This window comes from Megalops cyprinoides, chromosome 16 (assembly GCF_013368585.1).
Source record: "Megalops cyprinoides isolate fMegCyp1 chromosome 16, fMegCyp1.pri, whole genome shotgun sequence".
NCBI lineage: Eukaryota > Metazoa > Chordata > Actinopteri > Elopiformes > Megalopidae > Megalops > Megalops cyprinoides.
The window spans coordinates 474,845-487,634 of NC_050598.1; positions in this window are offsets into that span (position 1 = coordinate 474,845).

The following is a 12,790-nucleotide window of genomic DNA, read 5'->3' on the forward strand; positions in this document are numbered from 1 at the left end:
GGTGACTTTGTGGATGAGCTAGACACATTACTGTCTTCCATTCCTGAGCATGACTGCCCTCTGCTCGTCCTTGGTGACATGAACATCCACTTAGACAATCCTAACTCAGCAGACTTCATGTCTCTGATAAACTCATTTGAGTTACACAGGGTTTCCTCCCCTCCGACTCACAAAGCTGGCAAACAACTGGACCTCATACTCACACGAAACTGTACTGCTGACTGTCTCACAGTCACGCCGTTGCACCTCTCTGACCATTACTTCATTCGCTTCACTGTCTGCCTCCCGGAACTGCCCTCTGTTCCACCACCCTTGATCTCTTCCTGTCGCAACCTCCGAAATCTGTTTCCAACCCACTTTTTCTCCTCATTGGAGGTCAAGGATGCTACAGAGACTCTCTGCTCCACTTTGAGCTCATGTCTGGATAGCTTGTGGCAACTATCCACCAAACCTGTCCAGTCTAACCACCCCCGCCCATGGCTATCGGATACCATCCGAAAGCTGCGCACCGAGCTAAGGGCTGCTGAAAGAAAATGGCCAAAAAACCTCTGACACTGCTGATCTACAGGGTTATCAGCTACTCTTGGCCTCTTTCTCATCCAGCATTACCGATGCTAAAACCGCTTTCTACAACAACAAAATCAGCAGCACTACCGACACTCAGAGGCTGTTCTCTACCTTCAACTCAATGAGAGCGAGGTATCAGAGCTCCTGACTTGTAGCCGTCCTACTACATGTCCGCTGGATCCTATTCCTACTACCCTTCTCCAAGCCATTTCTCCTACCATTGCGCCTACAATCACACATGTGATTAATGGCTCATTGGCCGCAGAAACATTTCCTGAGGCAAACGTGGCCACTCCACTGAAACTGCTCTGTTGTCTGTGACAGAGGCGCTAAGAACAGCTAGAGCCATGGGTCAGTCCTCTGTTCTCATCTTGCTTGACTTGTCAGTTGCCTTTGACACGGTAAACCACCGTATCTTGTTATCCGTGCTCGCTGACACGGGCATCTCGGGAAAAGCACTCTCCTGGTTTGAATCCGAACAAAACCAAAATATTGGTCATAGGCCAAAATTCAATCAGGGGCAAACTCACTCATTTTACACTGGACCTTGATGGTGTCTCCCTTGCCCCGAGTGCAGCCATCAAAGACCTTGGTGTTGTTATTGATCCCGAGCTCTCTTTTGAAACTCACATAACTAACACCTCTAGGACTGGCTTCTTCCATCTGAGAAATATTGCTAAAATCAGGAAAATCGTATCAATTAACGACACTGAAAAACTAATCCACGCCTTTGTAACATTCAGATTAGACTACTGTAATGCCCTCTTGTCAGGATGTGCAAACGTCTCATTAAAATCCCTTCAGCTGGTGCAAAATGCAGCTGCTCGAATCTTAACTAAAACGAAACGCTTTGAGCACATCACCCCAGTTCTGGCTTCTCTCCATTGGCTACCTATTAAATACCGGATCGTTTTTAAAATACTCTTACTCACATTTAAGGCTTTAAATGGCCTTTCCCCCCCCCGTCTTAAGAACATAAGAACATAACAACATATGATGACGAGAACAGGCCATTTGGCCCAACTAAGCTCTCCATTTTTTAATTAAAGAGTATCCAAAACTGCATCAAGTCTTGACTTGAACACAGCAAGGGTCTCTGCCTCAACTACATGACCTGGCAACCTATTCCATGTATTGATAACTCTTTGTGTAAAATAATATTTCCTTACATCAGTGCGGAACTTACTCTTAACTAGTTTCCATTTATGTCCTCTTGTTTTACAGACTGAACTCACCCTAAAGAATCTATTATAGTTAACCTTATTGATTCCTTTTATAAATTTAAATACCTCAATTAAATCACCCCTAAGCCTCCTCTCGCTTAATATAAATAGGTTAAGTAACTTGAGTCTTTCCTCATAGCATTTATATTTCATGCCAGGAACTAATTTAGTTGCCCTTCTTTGAACCTTTTCTAAAGCTTCAGTATCTTTTTTATAGTGCGGTGCCCAGAACTGCACACAGTATTCCAGGTGCGGTCTGACTAAGGCATTGTATAATTTCAATATAACCTCTTTAGATTTATACTCAATAGTTTTGGCTATACATCCCAGCATCCTGTTGGCCTTTTTTACTGCTACAGCACACTGCCTAGATCCTGTTAAGCTTGGGTCAACCATTACTCCCAAGTCCTTTTCAAATTGAGCACATTCTAGTTTTTTTCCACCCATGAAGTAGTCTTGTTTAAGGTTCTTATTTCCTACATGCAAGATTTTACATTTATCTAAATTGAATGACATCTGCCAGGTATCTGCCCACTTTTGGATGCTGTTTAGGTCTTCCTGTATTACCTTAGTTGATTCTATACTGTTGGCTAGACCCCCTAGTTTTGTGTCATCTGCAAATTTTACTATTTTACTTCTAACCTCTGCATCAAGATCATTTATGTATATAAGAAATAGCAAAGGCCCCAACACGATCCCTGCGGGACTCCACTTCGTACAGGACCCTGCTCCGATACAATTCCTCCCACAGTTACAGTCTGCTTTCTATTAGACAGCCAACTTCGAACCCACTCGGTGATGGCTCCTGTAATTCCCGCAGATGTCATTTTCAATATGAGTCTCTCGTGCGGAACTTTGTCAAATGCCTTTTGAAAGTCCAAATAGATAATATCATAAGCCTGGTTTGAGTCCAGACATGCTGTAGCTTCCTCAAAGAAGTCCAGGAGGTTTGTTAAGCACGACCTCCCTCTGCGAAAACCGTGTTGGCTATCATTTAGAACACAATTTCGTTCCAGGGATAATTGCAAATTATCCCTAATGATGGATTCCAGTATTTTGCATGCGATACAAGTTAAGCTGACAGGCCTATAATTTCCTGGTTCAATCCGGTCTCCTTTCTTGTAGATAGGTACTACACTGCCATGTTTCCAGTCATCTGGTATTTCTCCAGTTTTAAGGGATTGCTTAAAAATAACTGTCAGAGGCTTGTAAACCACCTCTGCTAGTTCTCTGAGAACTCTTGGATATATTCCATCAGGGCCTGCTGCCTTATTTGTTTTAAGTTTTTGAAGTTTATCTAGTACTTCTGCATCATTTAAATCAATTTCCTCTATAAGTCTCTGAGAACTGACTGCACCTGAAGGCATATGCGAAAACACTTCACTAGTGAAACTCTCCACAAAGTAACTGTTTAGTGTATCAGCAATAGCTTTCTTATCGTAAACCATAACTCCATCCTTATTTTTTATACCTCTTATTTCATCCTTAACTATCCTTTTTTGACCATAATATTGAAAAAAACATTTAGAGTTGCTCTTTGCATCTAGTGCAATTTGTCTTTCATAACATCTTTTGGCTTCCCTTATTTTTTTCTTAACTTGAGCTCGCATATTACTGTATTCAATCTTATTTCTATTATTTTCTAAATAATAAATAATTTTTTTGTTTTAAACTGTTCCGCAGTGACTTATTCATCCACTGTGGTTGCTTCTTTTTCAGTTTTCCTTTTCTCAATTGCGGAATGAATTTACGCTGTACATCCAGAATAATCGTTTTAAATATGCACCACATTTCTTTGACAGTTTTACCATCTAGAAGAGGTACCCAGTTTATATTCCTTGTATAATCACACATCTTAATAAAGTCAGCTTGCCTAAAGTTGAATACTCTAGCATTGGAGAATGCAGACTTGACTTGCCAAAAAACTTCAAATGTAATTGAACTATGGTCACTTGTACTGTATCAAAAAACAGTCATTTACAACATCCAAAAACTCTTCCTCACATTTACCTTGACCTGACACAGCTTCCCAATTAATTGAAGGGTAATCGAAGTCCCCCATTACTATTGTCTCACCCTCCTGACATGCAAGTTTAATGTTATCAAAGAGAGTACTACTGACATTGCTATCTGAGGCTGGTGGCCTATATCATACTCCAACATTCAGGCCTTTTTGATTTTCCCCCAATATCTTAATCCATAAGTCTTCACTAACACCAAGGGGCTCCATTCCTGGTATTTCCTGAGTATTAAGATTATCCTTTACATAGAGAGCTACGCCTCCTCCTCTTCTATTGATTCTATCTTTTCTTAACAGCTTGTATCCCTCTACGTTGTACTCATCCCCATCCCCTGGACCATGCCACGTCTCTGTAATCCCAACAACATCAAAGTTACTATTACTCATAACGGTTTCCAGATCGAGAATTTTATTTTTTATGCTTCTAGCATTTAAACAGAGAAATGTCAGGGTACCATGTGTGCCTCTCCTGCCCTCTACCCCCGCCCCCAACTGCCCAGAACCACCTCTATTACGGTGCTGTTCTGACTGATTTACAAGCATCGTTTCCTCTCTACTAATAAGATATTTAGCCATGGTGTGTTCTATTCCAGCAGTCTGTCTATCCCTACCCATCTGACTGTATAAACTCCCTGCCCCCCCAGACCCTAGTTTAAATAACCCTCTGCTACCCTAAGCATACACTGGCCCAGTGCAGCTGTACCCCTCTGGTTCAGGTGCAACCCGTCCCGCTTGTACAGGTCACCCCTGTTCCAAGTGAGTCCCAGTGCCCCATAAACCTGTACCCCTCTTTCCTACACCAGGTTTGTAACCACGTGTTAAACCTCCATATAAAGGCTTGCTTCCCTTTGCTTGCACGTGGTACTGGTAGAATTCCAGAGAAGACTACCGTGGAGGTTCTGCTCCTAATCTTCCCTGCTAGCTCAATAAATTTTTCTTGCAGAACCCCGAACCTACCCTTTCCTATGTCATTGGTTCCAACATGGACCATGACCACCGGATCCTCCCCCGCTCTGGCCAGGAGCTTGTCCGCGCTCTCCAGGAGGTCTCCAACCTGGGCACCAGGCAGGCAACAGACCATGCGAGACTCCTTGTCGCGCGAACACACTATGCTATCTACCCCTCTAATGACTGAATCCTCCACTATCTAACTCCCTTTTCTTGGAGGATGAGGCCACCTGGGTGCCCTGGGGCTCTTCAGTCCTCCCACTCTCAGGATCGTGGGTCAACTCGTCCTGCAGTGGCGCGAAACGGTTGGTCACCGCAACCTCTGGAGATACTGCCCCTCTTGGAATTTTGTGCCCCTTTCTACGTTTACGCCCTACTGTAACCCAGCTCCCTCGCCCTATCTGGTCTGTATCTTACCCCCTACCCGGCTTGGGTGAGCACACTATCTCTCTATAGGGCGTACTAATCAGTTCCTGGAACTCTAACAATTCAGGATTACTGTGGAGTCCAGCTAGTTGGGCCTCGAGATCAAGAATCTTGTTCTCCAAGTGCTCAACAAGTCGGCAACGGTCGCAGATGAACTTATTCAGATTAGAACTTATTAAGATTACTTATTAAATCCGATCATCCGGCAACTCTCGCACAGTTTTGGCCACATTTTTTCCCCTAACTGTAAACGCTTTCCCTAAATAAGGATTTACTGCCGAGACAGAATTACCAGCTGAAAAAGTGCTAAAAGCACCGAGGTGGCTCAGAACAGTCAGAAGGCAGAAATCAAGCGCAAGAAATGCCACTTAGCCTAATACAATAAAATTACGTTTACAGTTCAGCAAACGCGCAGACGCGCTAACACAACCAGAATCAGAATATTCTAAAATCTGACGCTGAAAAATAGTAGAAAAAGGTAAAAAAAGTGAACCGGCTAGTTAGCTAAACTACCCGAATAGCTAGCTAAAGTGTGCTGCTTAATTATTTAGAGATTTGCTCCTGAGAGGGCGAAAAACCACAAAAAACCTCTCGTCGGCTAGAGCCGAATTAGCTGCGACGGAGGAAAAAAAGTGGAAAATTCCCTCTCTGTCCCCTAATGGCAACAAAAGATTCAACTTTAAGAGCAGATCAGACCTACCTTATGTAATAGCTAGGTAAATAGCACCAATTTTTATTTTTATCCGATTGAATGTAAAAGCACAGAAACCACTCCACAAACACAACACCAACAAACACAGCAGGAACTCGTCCAAGCTAGAGCAGTCGAGCAAGAGCAATCGAGCAAGAGCAGCGCCAGGACCTTCTTCACCCATATCTTCCGCAGAGAGCCCTTTGCTCCCAAAATGCTGGGCTTCTCATCATTCCAAGAGTGGGCAAAACTACTATAGGCGGCAGAGCCTTTTCCTATCAAGCCCCTCTCCTGTGAAACAGCTTACCCTCTGAGATTCGGGGAACAGACTCTCTCTCCACCTTTAATTCTAGGCTCAAAACATATCTATATAGTAAATCCTTCAGCTGAGGGACATGGCCTGGTGCTGGCGTGGATCATAGAGTCTCTGGTGGACTAAGTGGTCATTGCTCTCATGGACCCTGTGCCGTGATCTGGTGTTGACTGTCTTAGGGTCGCCCTCATGACTATGCCGGTCCCTTGCCTCCCGTCCCCTAGGTGTGCTGCTATAATGTTAGCCTGCCGGGGTCTTTCCTTGTTGCACACCTTTTTCTCTGCCCCTCCTCTCCTGCCTCTCTGTTCTACATCCCTGCGTCTCATCCCGTTTTCCAGTGCTGCTACTTCGCTGCCCTGACTATCAAGCCAACTGCGTTCCAAGAACCAGACATCCTAGGAGACATTCTTATAATCACTCTGCTGTTAACTACTATTGTCTATCAATCTTGAAGTCTTAAAGTACGTCTTAAAGTACATTGCATAACTTGTCTTTAACTCTGTCTGCCCAGTGCCGGCAAGAAGCAGATGGGCCCCCCTCTGAGCCGGGTTCTGCTCAACGTTTCTTCCTGATTGGGAGTTTTTCCTTGCCACTGTTGCCTTAGGCTTGCTCTCAGGGGGTCTCAGGCCTGGGAACAATGTAAAGCTGCTTTGTGACAACTTGTGTTGTAAAAAGCGCTATACAAATAAAAATGAATTGAACTGAATTGAATCCTACCTCACTGGGCGTTCATTCAGTGTGTCTTGGCAAGGGCAAACATCCTCACCCCATCGCCTCTCCACAGGGTTGCCCCAGGGCTTGGTGCTGGGACCCCTTCTCTTTTCAATATACACCACCGCTCTGGGCTCGATTATCCACTCATATGGTTTCTCATACCATTGCTATGCTGAGGATACCCAACTATACTTATCGTTCCCAACAGATGACTCCACGGTCTCGACTCGGATCACTGCTTGCCTCGCTGATATCTCCTCTTGGATGAAGGAACGCCACCTTCAGCTAAACCTCTGTTAGACTGAACTCTTCAGTCATCTCAGCCAACCAATCTGTCCATCATCTCTCCTTCATCTCTCACCCCAACTAGGGTGGTGAGGAACTTAGGTGTCATGATTGATTTCCAGCTAGCCTTCAGTGACCATATTGCTGCGATCTCTTGCTCATGCCGCTTTGTGCTCTACAACATATGAAAAATCAGGCCTTACCTAACTCAGTATGCCACCCAACTCTTGGTACAGGCCATGGTTATTTCTCGCTTCGACTACTGCAACGCTCTCCTCGCTGGCCTTCCAGCATGTGTCGTGAAACCCTTACAGATGATCCAGAACGCAGTGGCGTGTCTGGTTTTTAACGAACCCAAAAAGGCTCACGTCACACTGCTACTCATCGAGCTCCATTGGCTACCAGTAGCTGCCGGTATAAAGTTCAAGTCACTAATCCCTCTCTTATAGAGAGTTTATAGAGTGTTTGCCGGTTCCGCTCCCATCTGCTTGAACTCCATCTTAATGGCTTATACTTACAATCGATCACTGCGTTCCTCACATGAACATCGCCTGGCATTGCCTTCCCTATGCACAAGGCAAGCCCAGTCCAGGCAGTTCTCGCAGGCTGTTCCCCGTTGGTGGAACGAGCTACGGAAGGCTATAAGAGCAGGGGCGTCCCTCTCTGTCTTCAAGAATCTCTTGAAGACTCACCTCTTCCAAACTCCCCTTCTTGCCTAAACATACTAACATTTCTAACCTTCACCTTATTGTGTTGCACTTTATCTTATAGCACTTATCGGTTCACCTTTCTGTCTGCATTGTCTTGCTTTATCCCTTACAGCTCCCTTAGCACTTCGCGCCTACTACTAGGCCTCCTTTCATACTGTAGCTTGAATGTATTCCTTGTATTGTAAGTCGCTTTGGATAAAAGCGTCTGCTAAATGAGTAAATGTAAATGTAAATGTCATTTGTGTCAGACATAAAAAGGGAGAAATTGGATCGGAGAGTTGTAGGTGTGAGAGAGAAGAGAGGCGGTAGAGTACCAGTATAAATGAAGGGAAAAGTATTACAGCAAATAAATGTCACCTGTAAGCAGCCTACAGGTCCTTGTCATTGCTTGAACATATTTGGTCATATATAATAAAGTAGCTCTCAGACCACAAAGAACAAGAGGCTCAGTAAGATGGCAGCAGGGAGTAGCAGCAGGGCCGACCTGTGTCTGGACTTCCACATCAGGGTTTGTTACATTTCAGTGTAGTCAGTTGTAGAAATTAATTGAAGTTGAGTTCATTAATTGGAAAAACTTTGTAGAAAAGGATTTCAATCTAATGTATTCCCTGAATGTTCCTTCCCTGAATTGAGTGAACTGATATGGAACTGACCCCAACTATGCTGCAAATGAAAAGATGTGCAATTCACATTAATCCTCTGATGGTTTTTACTTGTCTTGTTTTATATTTGAGTCATGCACATGTACACTTGTGCAGTCAGAATCTCCATATTAAGAATTAAGAAGTGTCTGTGTGAGCGTGCATGTGTGTATGCTTGTGTGTGCTAAGTGATCTAAGCATTTGGATACCACTCAACATGTATTGTTGGTTTGAGAAAGCAGTCTACAGGGACATGCACTGCTTTGTGACATTTCAGAGATGATACATGATTTTCTAGGTAATTGTAAGCTAATGTTTCAGTGCTGGATCATTGTTTGTAGTTTTTGGAAGGAGAAATGCTAGGTGTGTGGGGCTCATAACGGCTGCCATGTTTCCTTGTTTTTCCATCTTTACGTGGTTCTGTCATAAAAGTGGTTCCCAGTTCCTAACACAGCCACTCATGTATGAATTTGATTTAATTTGTAGAGCTGCCCGTAGAGCTCTCACTCGAACACACCAACGACGGAAATGCCCAAGTGGCGAAGGATGGTGTGTTGTTTTAACTTTGGCAGTTCGGGAACAGAATTGCACATGAGGATGACCATTTTCCATACTTTTGACAAGAGATGAACAGAGTCCTGAGTGTGGCTGTGCTGTAGGTTGCCTGGCAGCAGAGTTCAGAGTCCAGAATGCAGCTGCCCTTAGCGTGACCTGCTGACCAGAAATTAGCGGCAAGGGTTGGCCTGCCGCTACCTCCACTGTTGGGTTGCTTATTCATCACGTTTGGTGGGTGTTGCAGGGTAACTGAGGTATCCAGGTAAGTATTGCACCCTCCTGAACTCCTGCAAGCCCAGAGGTAAACACTCGCATTCCTTGGGGGGGTTTTGCAGGAGATGTGGTCCTGTAAATTGCCCTACAAATTCTATACTGACTGTTCCCCTGAAATTCTATTGGTTTGCAAGTTACCAAGGTCAAGGCTCCTGATGTATTTTCAATTTCTGCCCTCTCATGTGAGCACTTATGTATAGAATGTGGTGAAAGCTGACATGTGTTCACTGGCTTCTTGGCCATCTTAATGAAACTACACATACACAAACTACATGTCTTCATTTCCTAATCCTGCTCATCTTCAAGTTCAGCAGAAGATCAAATGCCAAGGTCATAGTGCTTCATTATTTCAGTTACAAGTTTCTTATTACTCTTGCATTTTCAGTTGCCCTTGGAAGTGATGTCCACGCTTGTCAGCAGTCACCCTGCATCTCAAAACTAAAAAAAAATATCCTATGTAGACAATACATGTATAAAGTGTTTTCTGAATTTCACAGATCTAGTTGCATCTTGTGATTTTAAGATTTGATTGTATTTTCTTAAATAGCTATCAATACCATTGATGTAAAATAGGACATTTAACCTGTAGGAAAGTTTGAAATGGAGTGATTAGTTTGTGATTGAAATTGATGTTTTTTGCCTGCCTTCCTCTTTATACAGTACAAGAGTTTTGTAACTGCTAGTTGTACATTAGGCTCATCTCACAGCAAAAACCATTGCATTGCAAGGAGCGCTGAAGTGAGATGAATGTAGTCCTCCAATATACACAGCTAATGGCTATTTTTCACACTATTAAGTCATACAGTGATAAACAGCGCAGCGGGTGCTCACTGGAGGACACGTCCCAGTCTGCTGACATCATCCAAGCAAATTGCAGGTGCCTCAAGAATCTTACAGTTCTTAAGAGTGGTGAAAACAGAAACCCTGGCTGACCTACTCACTTCATGGTTTTATTAATATGAAATGCATCCCATTGCTCAAGGAAGCCATTACCTCCATTACAATAAAAGCACAAAGAAAAACTAATATGTATCAAGTTAGCAGAGGAATAGCAATATGGGCATAATATTTAATTCCTGGACATGCACTAACTGTGTCTAGGAATTGGATGTCTGTTAGAATAATAATGATGTTGAGGGTGGTGATGATGAATTGTTTATATACCATCTTTCAAGCATGATGGGCCTCTCTTCAACCACCATCTGTACCATCACAATCACCGTCTATTCCGCATGCTGTGCTGTAATGGGTGGCAGTGTAGCATAGTGGTTAAGGAGCAGGACTCATAACTGAAAGGTTGCCGGTTCAATCCCCGCTGGGACACTGCTGCTGTACCCTTGGGCAAGGTACTTAACCCACAGGTGCCTCAGTAAATATCCAGCTGTATAAATGGATAACATTGTAAAACAACTGTCACCTATGTAAGTTGCTTTGGATAAAAGCGTCTGCCAAATGAATAAATGTAAATGTAATGCATGACAGCCATTTCACACCATAATACTTACCACATATCTTCTGTTTTAAGCAATTATACTATGGGATGATTATATAGCTAGATTGAGAAGGCCAGAATGAGAGGCAGATTAGGAATTTTGGAATTTAGCCAGGACACAGAGGAACCCCTCACACTTACATTTTGTCATTTGGCAGGCACTAAGGCTTTTCACACTGCAGGGCTAAAAGCATTCTAAGAACCTTCTTAGCCCCCAGCTAAGGGAGCTGTTAGCCCCAGGCTAAGAAAGCTTTCACACTGGCACATTCCAAAGTGGGCTAACCCCAACTTTAGCCTAGGGCTTGCTGGCCCTGCTCCAGAGTAGGGTTAGCCCCGAGTTTGCGGGGTTATCCCTTAAAAATCGACTAAACACGGGGCTAAAAAGTGCCAGTGTGAAATGAAGCTAAAGTAAACAATGGACTTTGCATCACGTTTTTGTTGTCCAATCACACAACTTCTTTGTCACGTCATTACAGTATGCGTGTGCTTTATGTTTATGTTGTAACTACTACTAAACAAAACCGGCAACATTCAGATGTTAAAGGTACCTAGCAAGCTACCTAACTTAAAACAACAATATTTCCGGAAGAGACTTAAAAAGATCAAATTGGTCACAAATTGGGCAGAAACGGCATTGTTCCTGAGTCAGAAGAGTCAGTTCAAGCAAAACTAGATGGAACATGCCACAACAGAAAGGTTTTCCACCATCTGTCAGCAAAGCTAGCTGAGGCAGGTTTCAGTAGGATGCTGGAACAACTCAAACAAAAGCTAAAAAAAAAATTAGGGTTTTAACACTCTCATATAAAGCCCTGCATGGCGACATTTTAACGTTGCTGCTTGCTGTTAAAGAGTAGTCACGCGTAATTCTAGAATGTAAACATTAGTCGCGTATTCCAGCAGACATTTAACCCAGGGCTAGTAGAAGTGCAGTGTGAATTGTACAGCCCTGGGCTTAGGTTAACCCTGGGTTAACAATGTGTGTGAGAAAAGGGGCTAAGTTATCCCAGGGTCAGTATGCAGTGTGAAAACCCTTACTGTTATCCCAAGCAATTTTCTAAGACAAAATACCTCTAAGACACACAAGAAAGACAGTGTAAACAAGACACAACTAACCACATCCAATAATGTGTCAGCCCCTTACATGTTGGGATAACTACTGCAAACATGTATCAGCCCCTTACATGGTGCTAGGATAACTACTGCAAACATGTGTCTGCCCTTTACACGGTGCTGTGATAACTACTGCAAACATGTTTAAAGTGTGATACATAGGTGCGGTATAACATACCATTCAATAAGGCTACAGAAGAAGAGTGAGTTCTGCTTGGGTAGGGGAGCTAAGGTGCACTCCGAAGAGGTGGCTCTTCAGTCTTTGATGGAATATAGCCTGTGACTCTGCTGTCCTGGTGGTCTCCTCCAAGCCACCTGGAAGGAGCACCCAGAAAGGTAGGATGACACTCAGCAAAGAAGGTCTTGAAGAATAAGGACAGAGCAGTGGGGGTTGCTCCTACAGAGAGGAGAGAGACAAGTAGAGGAGCATGCAGAGAATGAGGGTAAGCCAGCAGCAGGCTGATGGCTGGGCGACTGGGCCCTACAGTGCAAAGGGGGAGTTGCAAATGGCAGATTCTTTCTTGTAGCTGTAATCTGCAGTGAGAGATGAGAAGTGGAGGTGGGGTGGAATGAGGAAGGAAGTGAAGGTGGAGAATATTTTGCAATGGTTAAGAATTTGCAACAAATGTTACAGGATTTTTAATGACTGCAGTGCGTCAGGAAAATTTACAAGATGAGGGGGTTGCTAACTCGTTCTAAAACTCAGTTGCAAAACCTGTGCACAAAACATCTAAAAATGATTTTAGCCTTGTGCAAGGTGTCAAGATTGTTGTGCTCTGAAGTGCTAGATGTGTGGAGACTGAATAAAAGTTGTGATTGATG